This window comes from Mycteria americana, chromosome Z, assembly GCF_035582795.1.
Source record: "Mycteria americana isolate JAX WOST 10 ecotype Jacksonville Zoo and Gardens chromosome Z, USCA_MyAme_1.0, whole genome shotgun sequence".
NCBI classification, from domain to species: Eukaryota; Metazoa; Chordata; class Aves; order Ciconiiformes; family Ciconiidae; genus Mycteria; species Mycteria americana.
Genome location: NC_134396.1, coordinates 22,122,377 through 22,139,200, shown reverse-complemented (window position 1 = coordinate 22,139,200; position 16,824 = coordinate 22,122,377). Strand labels below are relative to the sequence as shown.

The window sequence follows — 16,824 nt, the reverse complement described above, 5'->3', positions numbered from 1 at the left end:
ACCATCACAAGCCTTACACTGCATCAAAAAAGTCTTCACAAGTGGAATAGTATTGTGGTTTGCTGTCTTCTCTGAAGTCCCGTTATCTCCTACATATCCTTCCTTCACACCTGTCTTCTCTTTTTACAGGCTTTCACGTTGTCTTTTTATGTGTGCCTGTATATTCATTACTCCTATGTGAAGGGCACATGCATTTGGAGACAAAAGTTCAGAGTGCAGAGTTCTCTGGATAACAACTGCTGTCATCAGCTCGTATCTGACTTAAATTAATTATCTGTACCATCACTCTTGAGAGCGCCTTTTCAGAAGTGCCCTACTCAAGAATAGAAGATTTTGTAGTACTATATTAGGCAACCTTTAATCACCTACACAAGAGAAAGCACGCAAGTCAACCTCTGAAGCTCTTTACAGCTGAAATAATGCTTATGATATTCCTTTAAAAATCTGGGCTTTTATTGCTAATATATCGAGCAATCTCGAAATTAAAAAAAAAAATTACCCATCTCTAAAGCACATGCACAAATCTTTACATAATTGATATTCAAGTCACTTTACGTGTTCAAAAAACGCTGTGCAGGCAGGTTAGCACCACAGCTAATGCTGGGCTAGCATGAGTTGCGCAGATACTCCTCTTCTGAGGGGCAAACCTGATACAGAAGAGGTGCTCAGGGCTGCAGGGTGAACCAGCAGAAGAAAGCTCCTTTTCCTCTCTCAACTCCACAGTTCATTCCCATGCACATCCCCAAGTTCTCCTGTGTTAGTAAGAGTCCTTTGCCTTCAAAATTCCTTGAACTTCTGAACACTTTTTTTCCTAGGGGTCTAAAGAGAAAACCTATTTCCAACACGGTTCAAACAATTACGCAGTGACCACTGATAGATCATAAATTGTTTCAGATACCTAGGAAAGTACACAATGCCTCAGTAACCCCCCCTTCTTTTTAACATAAAGAAAAATTGCTTGTGCTGTCCAAAAGGAGATTTCAGTTTTAAATAAATTACTGATTCTTATTTCTATGCATTTTCAATTAAAAGCCAAGCCCAGTTAACCAACCTCAGCCAAGCCACGCTATTATGCATTTAAACCAATGCTTACCTGCTTAGTCTGATCTCAGCCACGACTAAAAGGAATTTTACAGGCACCTTAAAATGCACAGCCAAAAGTTAAATAAATATAGACACATAAAATAATGAGATGCATATTTCTGCTGCAAAGTTACACTAAACAAGCCAAACTCCTCCCTGAATAGAAAGCCCATCAATTATTGACTTTGAAAGTCAGTCTCCTGGCCTCTTTATTTCTCTTTAAAACATCAAGAATCCTGCTGAAAGACACCTTTTTTTTCCCTTTTAAAGCAGAGGGAAGTTGGTACATAATTTTATACTATAGAATTTGGAGCAAAATGAAGGGAGCAGCTAACTTTAAGTGATGTGACAGAGAAACAAGTTTCGGATGGTAGCATTACTCACAAATCAGGGGTAACCTGGCAGAAAACACTTTCCTTCTTTCCTACAATTTTTAGTTTGGCCAGAACAAGCAATAATCCATCCTTTGCTGAGATCAGATTTAAAATGAGATGTCTTGCCACTCTTTTGAATTTGGCACGGGAACTCTTTTACCATTTGGGAACCATGGACACATTCCAGCAACTCTGAAAATGGATTTTCCACTGACCCTTTTAAAGTTATTCTGAAGTTTAAAAATTGGTTCAGAAAGTCAAAAATGCCACATTACCTGTTTACCTCTCAGAGAATTAACTTTGAGGTTTTTGAGGAATATTTCAAGCGCAGTAGCTATTAGCCTTTCAGCAAAGTCAATGATAAATTTTCCTTTTACGCCCCGAGGACTGACAGCTACATTCAGCTATAACAACTTCTAAATGCCTGTGCCTAGATCTGTCTCACACGCCCATGACACTGTTAGCATCTGAACCTTCACACTGATCTTTGGGAAGCAACAGTACGCATCTTTCCCTTGCATCCTTCTTTATCAGGGAAGATAACCATAGGCTCCATCTCAAGGTGGTGACTCCTTAAAAGTTGTACTTACCTCAAAACTACTGGGGGGGGGAAATTCCTTGGGTATAAGACACATTAAGCCCTATCATTCATGATGTCCCCTTAAAATGGAGTTCTCCAGCCTATTCTGTAATTTTTAACCTCCCCTGCCAGCATTGCCTTTCCTATAGGCACACTACACAAAGCTTTCAGGAATACAATTTGTCTAGCAGAAAATAAATAAAACAATACAAACAAATCAATATACACAAAATTCTGCATTTCTATAGCACAGTATTGCAGGTGCACAAGAATATCGTGGGTTAAACAAGAAGGAGGAAGGGTGAGGAACCCTGAAGAACAGCTTAGGATCATGCTGGATCCAAACCGTATTTACTCCATTTTCCATTTCAAAGCAAACTTCAGCACTAAAAAACAGATCATGTTTGAGCTTAAGCTTGCAGTGCTCACTTAAAGCTTGCAGTGAGGCCACACATAACTGTTTATTCAATCATTTTGTAATTAGTCAGAGGCGCAATCATTTTCCCAAACAACATAGCTCAGTTTCTACCTACCCAGCAATTCTTCTGCCGTTTCTAACCATGTTTGTTTATACTGCATACAGCTTAGCCATGTTTGCATTGATGCATACTGGGAAAATCTGTGCAGCCATCCCTGAGCACCTCATTAAGAGCAGCATGAAAGGGAGGAGGAAAAGGGGAAGAGGAGAACAGGAAAGCACCCTCAGGCTATATGTGCTATACATAGCAGATGGGTAACATGCCTTGGCACACCGCATTTCATGGAAACTGCATGAGAGTTGCCAGCCAAAATGGTTGTTGGGAGAAGAAGGGTTAAAAAGTGCTTGCACTCTGCAAAAAAGAAAGGCCAACTTCATCGTGGAAAGATAATCAATAGAGGCCTCTAGAAGGACAAAACATGATTAGTTATCATGGTTACAGACATTAGGCAAGGACATAGCTCTACTTAAAGCAAGTTTTGCAGAAAATTCATTACTTTTACAGCTGAAAGTTAGTTTGGGCTAGGTATCTAGTGAATCCATTAGATGGTCCCACTGCAGAACCCCTCAGAGCAAACAACAGCATTGTTATCATGGTAATTCGCTAAAATCAGCATGTGATTCATTATCCTCCCCCTCTCTTTCGAATTAGTGGAGGGTGATATAGCATAACAACAAAAAGAAGAAAAAAACAAATATTTTGTTCATGATGATGTCCCCGTGATGCACAGGATGAGCGTGTCCTGCAACCTCGCCAGCAGAACCGGTGTTGGTACTTGCAGACGGGCTGAACTACATTCTGCAAAAGCACTAATCCCACCCAAAGCTTCGCCTGGCTGTGTGGCAACGGCTGCCACGCTGCAGATTTCAACGGTGAGGTAATCGGAGCACAAGCCATCTGCGTTATAACCAAGACAGGTTTTGCAGCACTGATCAAACCGGGAAGAGGCTGCTGAAGTTTGTCCCACCCAAACAAGTTTTATGCATCTTTTTGTACCAAGAGAAGGGAGAACGGAAAGAACAGGAGTTTTGTTTCCCTTACAATAGGGCATGCTGCAACTTGTCAGAGACAAAGTGCTTGGCGTTACACCTGGGTGGGGATGGATTCAACCACACACGTTTTACCCTCCTGCCCTATGCTTTCAAAAAGAGACTATTTTAGGCAGTACCTTTCAAAAATAGTCGAAGGATGTCTCCCCCACACACACCTTAATTCTTATACTGGAAGAAAAAAAATTTAACATCATATTTTGATGCAGTTGAAAAGGAACTGGAAATACCACCTTAAAAGTAATGGAAGGTTGTCAGATCACTTTTGTTCACAAGCCAAGCCCACCTGCCTCACTGCTCCCCTACCATTTTGCATTTATACTGACTGCTAGGAAAGTCTCTCCATGTTTTCCCTTGGGAAAACTATATATATATAAATTTTTTTTTTTTCATCAATTACTTTCAGGTCCTTTTGTATTATGCCATTTCTGCAACACCTGCACTGGCTGTATGGGATTACAATCAAATGCTAATTTTGTTCCATTTCTCTTCCTCATATTTTTAAAAGCCATACTGATAGGGGATAGGAAAAAGATTTTGCTGTAGCTGCCCCAGTATTTTGAGCATGGCCTGCAGAGATCAGTCACGTGAGGCTGATCTCGTACTACCTCATCCACCCCACTCTCAAGGCCTCCTCCACAACTGCTTTCCCAAGGGTAAAGCATTTGGGATGGTAGCAAGCAACACTCAGGTCACTTCCACAGTAGATTTCTAATCCGGGTAACTTTCTGAAAGTCACTTGACCTTTCTGGACTAAGGCATATTTTGTTAGTATGAAGAAATTAAGAAATGTCAAATTGCATTAAAGGTCTTTTGTGTTTGTCGGACTACTTCTGATTGACTTCCAGGGGGTAAATGAAGAGGTCAGAGTAACTTCAATCCATGCACTGCCTGCGGAGAGCGTGCAGACGCAGAGAAGGAGAATCCATCCCGGCTGTACTTTGTGATGTTTCCTTATCTTACAGTTTCTCATTACAGTAGCCACTAACAATGCCAGTGAAAGACGCTCTTTTAAACAAACACCAGGAACAAGGAATTTTCAAAATTGTATTTCACTACTGAAGTATACTTGTTTCAGAAAAAATTACACACACACACTCATAGTCCAAAACCATCTGAATAGAAGAAGGTTGTAACAAAGTCAGAATTGTAGTAATATGTCTGAAGTCTGTCCTTCCGTATGAAAACACAAGCAGCTGCACACTTGCTCCAAAACCAAAATCACAGGCATGTCAATGTCCAATTGTTTCTATTTTCTGTAAGATCAAATCAAAAGTATCCTCTTCAACCAGCACAGAATTTTTAGTTGCCCATATTATGTCTGAATTGCATAAACATTTAAACTACTGGGAAACTTGCCACTTTGATCAGTCAAGTGAATTATTGCAGACCTATCAGATGACCTATGGAAAACCTCCCATTCCCGTTCCACAACGGCTTTCTATGCATCAAGCAAGCCACAAAATTAATGATCTTGAATATCAAAATAGTCTTCTTCAAGATGTTGAAGCTTTCATTTAAATCCTCACAGCCCCAAGACCCCTTTAAGATAAATGATTTTGTATTAGCAGTAAAGTAGTTAGAGATTTACAAAGTCAGTAAGAAATCATAACTTTCGCATTTTAATCATTCATAGCCACTGTGTTTGATTTACCCCACAATTTCCATCAGAAAATGAAAAAGTTTTGAAGAATGAATTATTTTCAATGTAGATCTCCAGCAAGCCTCTGTCAATCATGTTAGTCCTTTCCCCGTTAGTTTTTCCTGCCTGCTGATTGAAACTATACAACCAGTTTAATTACTTCATTACTTAATGACTTCTTACCTTAAAAGGCTGTAAATACATGGAAAGCTAAACTAATACACAGCAATTCTCCATGGAAGAGAGGAAACCATTATAAACATCAGTATAGCTCGTGAAGATCAACTGTATTCATACTTTTCACTACCTTAACACTTTTACAAAGAAAAAAAAAAAATAAATCCTTAGAGGTCTGGAATGCTTCTACCAAAGGATATGTATGCACACACATAAAAGAGGGAAATAAACAATTTCGTACTCAAATACAATATTCGCTTGTCACAAATTGTACATTCTCTCTGCTGTATTAGAATAACAACCTGTGGGAAGCTACCATTCCAGCAACTATAGCTTAAAAAGAAGTTTCAGTGTTGGACATTTGTTGACAAGACTAAGCCTTTGATAGTTTTGCTAGCAAGTTTTATTTTTTTACTCATTTATTTATTAATTTCCAGTGTGTTGAGCAGCTCATTGTACCTTTGTTCAACTACAGGGAAAGAACCATTTAGTTTACAGCACAGTTTTATATGCAAATCATATTCAGTCAACTCTCTACTCATCATAAGTGTCAACAGGAAAAAGAACCATGACAGATTTAAGACTGTTGAGATTTTTTCATAAACTTTGAAGGAACACTGAAATTACAAAGCATGCCTAACTCACTGTAAAGCATTTTCTTTAAGCATGTGCCAAATCATGTATATTAAAGGATTTTTTTTTTTAAATGTACTATGACACTTTATGCTCCATTTTCCATTTCTAAATATTTGTGATGATTAAAAAAGTCCTGCCTTCTGCGTACAGTCAAACTTACTGTTTGCTTAGCTCTCCCAGAAATGAAGCTTGTTTCTACTGTGGAAACATTTCCACTAGATGTAGTAGCACTGGAGAAAAAGCAAGTTTTCACCCCCACACAAATCAAAATTCAGAGTTCAAAATGAAGAGATATTTTACTGCCAATAGGGGGAAAAAAGTCTTAACAAATCAGCCAGCTGTTGCACTAACAACATCAAATAAAGAAATTGTAGAGCTTATTCTACCCTTTATCAATAATGCATGGCTGCGCACAGACAATTTATAGCTGTTTTCCATCACTGGGTATTGTGTAGTACTAAATTAAGTCTACAAAATTCAAGGACAGTCCACCCACACAGCTACTGTAAGCCAGCCAGGCCACTTTGAATAAACATTTTAAAGGCATAAAGTGAGTTTTATTAGCATGCTGAGCCACAGTTCCTAGTGGACAAAGCATCTCCTTTGAAAAAGTAAAAGTACATTTAGCAGGAGAGATGCATTACTCTTGTGCCTTAAGTGTAGAGAAATAGCAAAAAGGAAAAAAAAATATACATGCAACAACTCAAACCCTGAACTTATTAAGATTAAAACATGAAGTAAGAGAAATTAGTTTCTATACTGGAAATTAATTGTCAGTCTCAGAAAATCCTGAGAGGTGCTGAACGGGTCAGGTTCTTAACAAAAGAGCTAAAACCCAGAGATGGTTTTGACAGGTTTTGCTTACATTTAGGTGGCTCCGAAGATTAATAGACTTATTTTTTAATCCTTCACAAGTCATATAAATCAGAATAGCACAAAAGGCTGTCATCAAGATAAAGAACTAGTTATTGTACTGAAATAGCCTCAGCAACATTTATGACACCAGTAAAAGAGTGAGAGGTGGGGTTCCTTCCACAGGCCAAATTAACCGAGAAATGGTATGGCACAAGTTGGTTGCTTTCAGTCAGTCCCACCTCTTCCTACCACAGCAGTCCCAGCACTTGGATGCCTGAAACACAAGAAAGCGTCAAGGAACTTGGAGCGCATGAGCTGGCCATCAGCAGCGAAAGGACGCAGACGCCAGGTCTATGCATCCAACAGTTTTACCCAGGCTCTGCTCTGGCAGTGGCCAACATGCCACCTGGGTCCTCCACGGGGGTCCTTGCGAGCTTGGTTTCAGGTGTGGAGTCAGGTATAATCAGCAACAATGTGGATGGCAGCACCACCGGGAGGTGGGTTTGGGTCACACTGCACACTCCTCTTGCTGTTTCTTTTACAGTGGTGCTGCCCAGCTCCCCTCTAAAAAATATTGGCAGGTATGAGGTTTGTGACAGCCGTTTTATAACCAAAGCACCATTCCAGGCGGGACTCTCCAGGTCCCTCTGGTAACTGGCGTGACAAGATGATGTGGGCCTGCCTGGGAAAACTACTTTTGTACAATGCAGGAACGTGGAGGATGTAGCACAGTGTGGCTAGGCAGCTTGATGGCTTTGTGGTGTATTTAAGCACAACCACAACTAAGAGCAGGAAGGATGCAAGAGACAGGACTTAAGCCACATCTGTTGTAAGTCAGTCAAGTGGAAATATCTGGCCAAATAAAAACAACATGACTGCATTTATTGTGCAGGTGTGGAGAGAAAAAAATAAACTCTGATCAGTGCTACCTGGATTTGCAGACACCTTTAATTTTCTAGTTAAGGTGTATACTACTGTACAGCAAAGTTTAACTTCACTTACAATAGGCGTGCTTTCTCAAAAATCAGATCCCCTTTGCAGATGCAAGTATCTCATGGACCTCTGAAGCCAGCTAATCAGTGTGTAAAACTCTGATTTAACTGCTCCAGCAAGCCCAGAAAATTCAGAAAGCTAAGAGCCAGACTTGACTAAATCTTCTCACTACATTGCTGTGCCAGGGTAACCAACCCCCAGCTTTTGGTGAAGCTTCTTCACCCCTGCGAAAGCAGAATCCGTCTGCTCTGTTCTACAGGCAGAAACTATCCCAGATGAAGCTGTACTCAGATCTATTCATGCTTTTTTATAAAATCTTTTTTAAGATTTTCAAGATTGAGACTTAGCTAAGGAAAGCAACTGCTGGGTATTTGTATGTTCACCTGTCAGAAGTGCAAGGTTTTCTTCAGAGGGTTGGTTGGGTTTTTTTTCCATTTAATAGGTTGAGTTTCTGCCATGAAAAGCGAAACTGCTGTTTTGAAGTCTGATTATATTGCAGTAAAACCCTTGGCTAAATCAAGGCCACAGCACACAGCTTTGAGAAACCCCAGACAATCCCACTGAAGCAATCATGGCTTTAGAAATGGAAATTAATTTTAATAAGTGTGTTGCTCACCTCACATTGCCAAAGTCTGTGATCCAATTAGAAGCGCACTGCTTTAACGACCTGCACAGGGATCACATTCAGTGAAGTTCAGAGACACACAAAATGCTCTCGGGCCCTCTCCATGAAGTACGTCGCTCCAGTGGGATGCTGGCTTTGTAACACACAGGCAAAAAGCACTGAGGTGGTCACGTTAGTATTTCAAAGTAGCAGTTATCTGTACAAATGCAAAATGCCTTGAGCACAACGAAATGTTACTGTGTTACATGCAATCATGGGCACACATGATCTTCAAACACTGTATTTTATGAAGACAAATTGAGCCCACTTCTCCAAAGACTTGCTAAATTAGTAGCCCTAGCGTATAGACATTTAATTTGTAGTACCTCTCTACAGTGATGGCTATTGCCATTGATGCCTATACTTTCCTGTCGTCTGTAACACTGAGTTCCAGCCCAGCACTCCTCAAATGTACAGCAGGACAGTTTGCTATGCCACTCGGTGTAAGGATATGCAAAGGAGATATGTATGTATGTATATAACATGAGTGGTACTTAAATTCAGAGCATGTGAGAAGCCCGTCTCTTCATCCTGCTCCTCTCCATAGCCACAGCCCTGTGAAAAGAGCTGAAATTAGGAGCTGCCTTGACTGTCCATTTCTTGGTGACTGTACATGGTGCTCCCGTGCTTTCTGAGGAGCCGTCAGGCAATCAGCAATCATTGCCGCTTTGGCTCCCCGACAGCAGATGGAAGTCTGCTCTGGGTTTTCCAGCCTTTCTGCAATCATATTCTTCCTCTCTGTCCGCATGCGTTTCCTCACAGCCTCCTCCCCTCTTCTCCAACCCTGCACCTTGCACAGCCACGCATGCATCCCGCTGGACATCCAGGCTGTGACTACACTACTTTACTGGCACGTGCTGCAGTGCACTGGGCAGCCAGGTCTGGGGACATGCAAGGGCAACCTGAGAGTCCCTCTACACATATATCCACATTTCCTTCGCTTAGAAGCCCATGCTTGGCTGAGGGTGCACAACTCTACAGCCAGGACGTGGCTGTGGCACACAGCCACACAGGAACTGGGACAAGCCTAGTCACAGTGATAATAAGTTTCCTTATTTAGCCTTTTCTAAGCATTTCTCCTCCCTGCCAGCTACAGCCTCGGGGCCCAGAAGCAGTTGTGGCTGCTTTCCCCCAACTCCTGTACAAAGCACTTCTTTGCCACCAGCAAAGACAAAATTCACCTACAAATGCTTTTCCCAATGAAAAGGAGAAGCTCCAGAAGAGTGAAAGCCCTGGTATGCTCAAGTGAAGAGCAGCATCCTGCAGGGAAGGACAGGCACCGCTCTGCGAGCAAAGGCCCAGGGCCGATTTGAAACGTGCTGGCATGAGGTCTGCAGTGGAAGTGCAGGCAGGTGTCCCGGTCGCAGTAGCTCGCCACGGGTGCATTGCAGCACCCTCTGCCCCCTCTCTGAACTGAGTTTTGTGCAAAAGAGGCAAAGGGAGAGATGGTAGCATCTGGCTGCATGCGTGTACGCGCCCGCCATCTAAATGGCAAGTTCAGAGAGTGAGGAAGAAAGGCAGGAGATCTGCTCTTCCACACTTACTGACTTTCACAGTTTGGGAAAAACAGCTGGTACCCCTCCAACTTCGGGTTCACTAGATTCAGTAGCCTTCTACCTGTCCCAACAGCTGTCAGCAATTCAAGGCCACATCTGTAAGCACAAGATTTACTCCACACTCAAAAGCCAAACAAGCCGTCCCTCACTGCTTGGCTTCACTCTGATTAAAGCAGCGAAAGCAGCATAAGACCAGAGTTAATCTGCAGTGAGATATCCTAAATAGTCAGAATGGCCAAGAGACTAAATCTTTGCTCTTGAAGAGATGAGTTCAGTTTTAGGTGTCTTATCTCTCACCTGAACCTGCAGCACATTGCAGTGCACATAACAAGGTCAGCAGCAACAGTCACGGACAGTAAATAAAAACAGGAGTCAGTTGCCACTTCAAACAGCAGCTGTCAAACCTGAGGGAATCCAGGAACCAGTAGCAAAGAGAGCCTTTACACAGGGATTACCCGTCTGGATTTCTTTTATTACAGATTTCATTCAGGCCCTCCCTTTGTTGTTGCTCTTAACCCGATTTGTGTCATTGCACAGCAACATCCTGTATAGCCCTGTCCCGCCGTGGTGCTTACACCCAGTCCCTGGTCACCAGAATGACTCTGCAGCAAGAGAAGACCGTGCTGTGCACTGGGCATTGCACAAGCATACTCTCCGTTGGTCGAGTCTGCGGCTGGTCTGCTGTGCTACTGAGAAAAAGCAGCGGCAGCACTACAGTGCAGCAGATAATCCAGCTGTGAATCTAAAAGATGGGCACAAAATATGGGTAATTAATTAATTAATGAAAACGACAGCAGCAGCAACCGTAGTCAAAGCAGAATGATCACTTTTCCAGCTACAGTTGCATTTAGCTTCTTACCCATATTTTTCCTGGTGAAGAATTTGTCTCAGCCTGACACCCCACAGGGTGTCAGAAGACTAAGTCTTTTCACTACTAAAACTTTATTAATACATAGATGAAGGACTAAGGCATTCTAATGGAAAGGTATACAAGCACTTAAGGGTGTAGAATTGGTGATTTAGGAAAAGAAACCAAGTAATTTCTTCATTGCATCAATTTTTACCTTACTGAAGTCAGTGAATTTAGTCATAACTAACAAATATTGATAGTCGGGTCCAGCCTAAGACTTCATGTTAGTATGGTTTATTACAGAGCAAGAGGTGGAGCTGGGACAGTCCGTGGGACCATGTCTATCCTCTTCCCTCTGCCCCCTGCAAAAGAAGTCACAGCATACCTTAAAACATTGTAACAGAAGTGCCAGTCCTCTACTTTCCTTTAGGCCTTTTAAAACATCAGAAATAATGCAGAGGATTCAGCTAGTTCAATGCTTCAGCATTTGACAGCACATTCAGGAACCTGAGAGTCATCCTACAAGAGAAATGAAAAGCACCAATTAGTCATTGTACATGTTGGGCAATAAGCTTGAAAAGGCTGATGCCTGATAAAGCCATGGTGCTAAACAATAATGAAATTACCAACAATCACAAATAGGAAAGGCTACGTCATTTTTTGCTTCCCTGGTGAAATGCACAAGCAATATTTTGGTTACAGCACTCCGGAAAGAAAGCATGCATCTTGCAATAGATATGTCACCCTGCACTGCCTTCCCAATTTAAATTGTCTTTGTTCAAACAACAGTTTGTGTGAATGCACGGAAACAAAGCTCCAGGCATGTCAGGATACAGCAGCCATACCAGTTACAGAAACACAACAGTAAGTTTTTACGGAAAGGTAACCTGGTACTAGTTTGAACTGGGAAATGCAGTAGAAGCCCATGTGAGCTAAGTAGTAGCAGTACATAAGCCTGGATGTTGGTGTACGTGAAAAGACACATGGAAGTATTTTATAGACTGCAGTAAAAGGGGAGACATCTACAGACTGGTTTGTCTCATTTCCCTCAATAGGCTGTTTAAAAAATTCTCATCTTGCAAGGACTCACACATACTGTCAACCCTTACTGAGTCAAGACACTCCAACTGCAGCTAAGTTCATGCCTGCACCACTACAGCACATAAGACAGGCCTTTTTCCTCCACAGCAATTCAGCTAAGATGTTCTGTGGGTTTAGACGCTTATTTTTCGGTTCCAACTCACTTGGCATGTTTAATCCCCCAAACGAGCAAACCTGCCTCCCCAAACCACGGGCACACGCCTCTAGAGACACGGTTCCCCGCACCAAAACTGCTCACAGGTACAGTCCAAGTCAGCTGCACTGCTCCTGAGGCTGTGCTGATGCTGAGCAGTTGCACAACGACCCTGCTAGGACGTGTGACAGCTATGGAGGGATGGGACGGCAGAACAATTTATCTATATCTAGCATGGTTACTCAAGAGAGTTTTGCAGATTATTTGCAGGGAAAAGACACTTCTTATCAGCCAGGTTTTAATTAAGTACTTCCCTAAAGCTTTGACATGAACACATATAGTGGTCGTTGTCCCAGTCTATAAAACTATAGAGGTGTGGGCTTAATGCAGTGCAAGGGAATCATACCAGGTAAGAATTAAAGAGTTTTTATTGTGAATTAATAAATAAACTGGCACTGAAAGCATGTCACAGACCAGTGCCCCTACATATAAATACTGTTCTAATCCTACACTGTTTACAAATCCCTAAAACAGCCTCCTAAGGGTTAATTCTCTTCATAAACCAAAATAACAAGTAGCACTGGAAGGGAAACTACAACAGTCTGCCTGTGGGAGGAGGGGAGGGGGAATTAAGTGGGAGACCTTACACTCTGGAAAGATAAATCATAAATGTAATATCTGTTACAAAACCAGAAATCCAAAAGCCCCAAGCTTTGGTGAGCTTTAAAACAGCATCCAGTGCTCTTAAGTTACCCCAAGGAAAAGAGAGTCAATTTCCCCCCTCTGTCTAACACTTCCCCAATATGTTTAGTTATACTTTCCGCTATATATATAAAATACAAACTTGTTTACACTGCATGTTAGCTATTTGTGATACCCTAAAAATGCTTTTCTTGCATTTCAATGGGAGTGCATGCCAAGACAATTACAAGTACCTCCATTTACATAATATTAAAAACTTTAACATATTAGGAAACTTGAGATGATAGAAAACAAATTATATCCTTAGAGCTATATGTTCACAGATAATAGGAGGTACCACAATAATTGTATTTCTGTATATCCTCCTGCTCTACTCTTCTGTTTAAAGCGTTAACAGCAGTTTCCTGTAAAAATTTCTAATATTTCAAGACTTCAGCCTTTATCTTCAAGTTGTTCAGTCGATAGTTACACATCCTGGACCACTGTTCAAGGACACAACAAAACTGACTTTCAAACTCCTACCACCATACCCAGCACGCCGTGTCCCCATGACATGGTGTCAAGATCGTTCAGGTATTTCTCATGGTTAATTTTTCTCCAACAGATTTAACCTTTGCACACTGTCCCACAGCTAGCATAAACTCTATACCAGCTACTCTGTGTAATTCAGCTGAAGGGAGTGTTTGTGCCCACACCTGACCCAGATCAGTCTGAAAGCACAATAACTGCGCAACACCGAAGGCCAGGCCTAGGACATGGCTTGAGCTCCAAGGTGAACTAGTGACAATTTTGTGGCAGTTGCTCCTCTTTCTCAAAGAGGGCTGAACAAAAGTCAGAAATCCTCCAGGAGCTAAGATTTACCACATACCTTATCATTTCCCACACCAGATTGAAAGAATGCTTCAGTTTTGCTTTTTACCCCAAACAAATGATAGCATACATGCATACACAATCATCTGACTCCTACACATCCAAGCCCAACCAAAACAAAAAACATTACGCTGCACACCCATTTTTCCCTTCAGGAGAGAATAAACCACACCTAACAGGTATTAACAAAAACACCAAACATTAGAAAACATTCTGAAACAATGGGGATTTAAAAGAATATATGTAATACTGTAAGCAAAATTTGAATCTGTATAAAATGGATTTACGTATCTCCTATCAAAAACTAATTGTTCTTCTAAACTGCCTTGCAAATGGCAATCTAAATGCATTCCCAGGCAGAAAACTGCCTCAGTGATTAGCACAGAGTGCTAAGTAGAAGCAAAGAAAAGCAGAAATGAAAACAAACATAGTAAAACAGTTAAGCAGAGATATTACATACACAAAGGGAGCACATTTGCTGATAAAGTTGTCATTTTTACAGGAAGCTGTAACCTTGATAACATTTTACATTTAAACAAAGCTTGCTATGCAACAGGTATTTCTTAAATTCCCAAAGACATGGTTTCACCAATTTTTCACGGAAAGTCTACGTACTTCACAGCATACTCTAGCTTGACAAGTTCTCCACAGGCGGGTAACACACATATTCCATCTTCTCCCCTTTTCCATTTTAATATTGTTCAACACCTCCTCCCACACACTCCTCCAACACACGCACCTCCCTCCAGCAGACAGCAGCCAGATTCACTTATCTAAAGAGGAATTTATGCTGGTCTGAAAAAACACCAGCCCCTTCAACTGCAAGGGCATGCCTGGATAACTTATTGAGATATGCCTCAGATGTTGCATCAAACACTTCAACGTCAGTTACAGATGCACTGCATAGCACCAGACAGGTAGTTACATTCTTGCTGGGAAGGAGACATTATTTAAAAATAAATGTGAATCCGAAGGTAACATTTCCAGTGGTAAAGACACTATTTCCTGGTGAACATGTTCTAAATTTTTGGATAGAAAGCCTTTAAGTAGTGAAAAGCAATATTCAATCTTGGTACACCTCACTGGCATAAGTTCGCACAATTGCTAAAGGAAATAAGTAAGGCAATGTCTGCATGGCACAAAGCACCATGCTAATTAACCCTGCAGAGACACTAATTAATCTGGGCAGGGCGCCAGGGTAACATGATGACTCTGCTGCCTCGGGAATCTCCCCACGCCGATGCATCGTGCCATTGGGTCACCCCCACCGCCCCCCCAAGCGGCCTCTGTCACCTGAAAGAAGTCTTACACCAAAGATGAACCCCCCACGGAGGGGTGCTTCCCCTCAGAAGCTGTCATACAGCTCTTTTTTATTTAAGCCTATGACCTGCAGCAGACAATACCGGGCTGCACATTGCACTAATTCTTAACAAATAGTAAAGTGATTGACCAGTATTACTGAGGATCCTAGGCTGCTAGGACCGTGTCTATGGACAGCGTCCTTGGCCCCAGCAGAGGTGGTCCAGGACAACATCTCAGAGGAGCGATAAGGGCGATTGTCTGCCCATCACCTGCGGCAACTCACCCCACAACAGTTCAATTTCTCAGCTGGTCTCAAAACAGAGCAAGGAGAGACCCTGTAGTGCTCGTGTAAATGTTCGCGAGTTAGCAGGTTCTAAATAGCAGGTAATGGTGTGGCTGTTAGCAGATTAAAAGAAGTTAAACTGTTGCCAAAGCAACTTTCCTTTCAACATTCCGGTGATAAAACAAATCTCAGGCTAAAGCCAGAACACCTTATCTGCTGTACCTGATGCCACCTCTTGGTACAGAGACCAGCTCTTCACGTACTGCAAATGGACTTTGAGCTTCTTGTGACTTGTTAAAACACGTGCCATAAGGAATAATGTACTCAGCAGTAGCCTGAAGTGCCTGTCCCCATACGAACTGGTTTTTGAGCAGCCAGAGAGCAAGGGGGAAGGGGAACATCTGACATACAATACAACCTGCAGCAGAACGTAGCCTCGTAGCCTGCCCAACAACACAGGATGGGAAGGTGCAGCAGGGTCATTCACTGTGGCACAAACAAGCCAAAAGTGTTTTACTGCCAAGCAGAACAGGCAATTTCAGAGTCTGAACAGCCCCTGTCCAGTCCCCTCTTCCTCCTCCCCACAAATCCACATCTTAAAATGAGGCATTTCCGAGACAATCCTGTTCGTATGGCCTCCCTCAAGAAATGCAGACCTTCTGCAAAGCACAGCGCCAGGAATTTATGCATGAGTTCTTTAGCAAGGGGACTCACGTTGCCGGTGAATGGGATACACAGCTCAGCTAGAACCTGGTGGGCAAGGCTGGCTTCTCACATTTCAGTCCCTTTGCACAGGCAGAGGTCACAGCGCGAGAAAGGGTGGCTTCACCTTGGTCCAGGGTTTGCACTACAGCAGTCAGAAACCGGTGACCGGTTTCAACAGGTAGGCTGTTTCTCGTGGCAAAAGCACCGGGACAACTGTTAGTCTAGCATTCAGCGTGCTGCATTGAGGCAGGGAAAAACCACATCAAATAAGCAGCATCAAAACCCTCTTGAGCCTTTCATGCTCTCATCAGAGTGGACAAGTACTCAAATAAGTCTGCCAGGTCCAGCAAGGATGAATACAAATCCTACACCACTGTAAAAAGCATAATCATTAACTTACAAAAAATTAAATTGCATTTGATAAGTAGGTGTTAAAGCAGCAGTTCTCACACTTAGACCCAAAGTACATCAGCTCATGAAAAATGGAAAGGTGTCATAAAAGACACATTTGCTACCCAATTGCTTTCAAAAACAGTAAAACTTTTTTGCAGGCATCTGGTGCACATGTAAGTTTGAGACTGACTAATAAAAGGCTGTCTCCTTCAAAACACTTCGTTTTGTTTTGTTTTGACCGAAAGGCTGAATGTTTGTGAATAGTACACAGCAAAAGTGACAATCTAGGTAAACACTTCAGTCTCCCACCAACAAAAACTGGTCACGATTGTGACAAAACAGTAAAACCCAGCAAGCCATAAAACAGATGTGCTGAATCTTAACACCTTTAGCTGAC

General features: G+C 42.1%; 1 long non-coding RNA gene across 1 annotated transcript in view; it reads right to left on the bottom strand.

The window, feature by feature from the left end:
• The window catches only part of LOC142421981 (uncharacterized), an 85,390-nt gene that overhangs the window by 33,845 nt on the left and 34,721 nt on the right, over nt 1–16,824 (bottom strand). Inside the window, exon 2 of the long non-coding RNA XR_012779022.1 lies at nt 11,324–11,457. This is a non-coding gene — a long non-coding RNA (uncharacterized LOC142421981). The remainder of the gene's footprint in view (nt 1–11,323; nt 11,458–16,824) is intronic.